Source organism: Penaeus monodon, chromosome 15, assembly GCF_015228065.2.
Source record: "Penaeus monodon isolate SGIC_2016 chromosome 15, NSTDA_Pmon_1, whole genome shotgun sequence".
NCBI lineage: Eukaryota > Metazoa > Arthropoda > Malacostraca > Decapoda > Penaeidae > Penaeus > Penaeus monodon.
The window spans coordinates 28589748-28591213 of NC_051400.1; positions in this window are offsets into that span (position 1 = coordinate 28589748).

Sequence of the window (1466 nt, forward strand, 5' to 3'; positions counted from 1 at the left end):
ATGTGTTGACTCAAGACAACATTTCAGATGAGGATTATCAGCACGCGCTCGACGTTTGGCGATTATGCGGGTGCACTTTGCTGCGCGATAACCTTCTCTGTTTGGTTTGCGACGTAGGATTTTGGCTGATTGTTTTTCTTCATGGCGAGCCTGCCTGCGTGATACTTATGATCTTGACTGTGTTAATTATATATCCCTAGTGTAGACTTTACGCATGCTGCATGAATTGTAACTTACCCATAGGAGACATTCGACAATTAAATGAAAGGGAGATGCAATTGTTTTTAGAGAAAGGTATTGCTAATCATGACCCTGATGCCGAGATATCCTACTGGCTTCTCATAGATACCTTACCGGTGCTCTCGGAGGTTGCCAAAAGAACAGACGAAATGCCTCTAGCTTTAAATCATTTGAATATAGACTTTAATCTGTTATCTGACTATCAGAAAAAAAAACTAATAGGTTATCGTCGGTTGAAATACACTCGCAAACACAAGAAATTAGTTGCTTCACATCTCCCTCAGACCAATTCCCTCGTTTCACTTAAGTTGTTGCAATTATTGATGATGCTGGGTTTAGAAGTTGCTCAAGTTCACTCTGTCTATTCGTTTGCTCAGAAAAAAATCCGCGGACTTATTATTAGAGGTAACGTCGAGAAGCGAGCACGAGCTGTAAGGAAGAGCAGACAGATGGCGTTCAAATGTCTGAGTATTTTTGGGAGATGCTTGCTAAACCCACTGAATAGATCCCTGAAAACAAAAGTTATTACCAGAAAGAATAAATTTCTTGCGGCTGTCAGAGATCTCCATTTCCAGAGGGTGTTTCCTCTGCGAACTAATAAGGTAATTAGCATCTGTAAAACTCCCATTGTTTATATGAACTAACTGCAATATACTGGGTACCATTATTTTAGAGCTAGCTGAGTATCATTTATATCAATTTCTGGTATACGTTTATGGTGATCATTACGGAGAACGTGCCTCTCATATATAGCGATACTGATATCATTATTTTATCTTTGGAGATTGAGGATTTAAAAAGTGAGCTTCTTAGCTATCCATTAAGAGATTATGTCGATCGCTCGAACTTTCCTGCTGACCATGAATTGTATGATAGCAGCAGGGAAGGTCAACTTGAACTTTTAAAAATCGAGACAGGCATCAACTTATCTAGGAGGTCGTGTTTTTACGGCCGAAAATGTACTCTTTTACTCGAATGTGAAATTGCTGTGAAAGGTATTACGAGAGCTGAGAAAAACAGATTTACACATGAGATGTTGAAGGATATTCTTTTTAATTTCATTGGTCATAAGTTTATCCGGCATTATATCCTTAATCAAAAAAAGGGGGTAATGTTTACTACACGAAATGTTAAGACAGGTTTGAGTAACTTTGATGATAAGAGATTTTATCTCAATACTCGAGAAAGTGTTGCTTAACTTTAACTATTAGCGATGATACTGATGT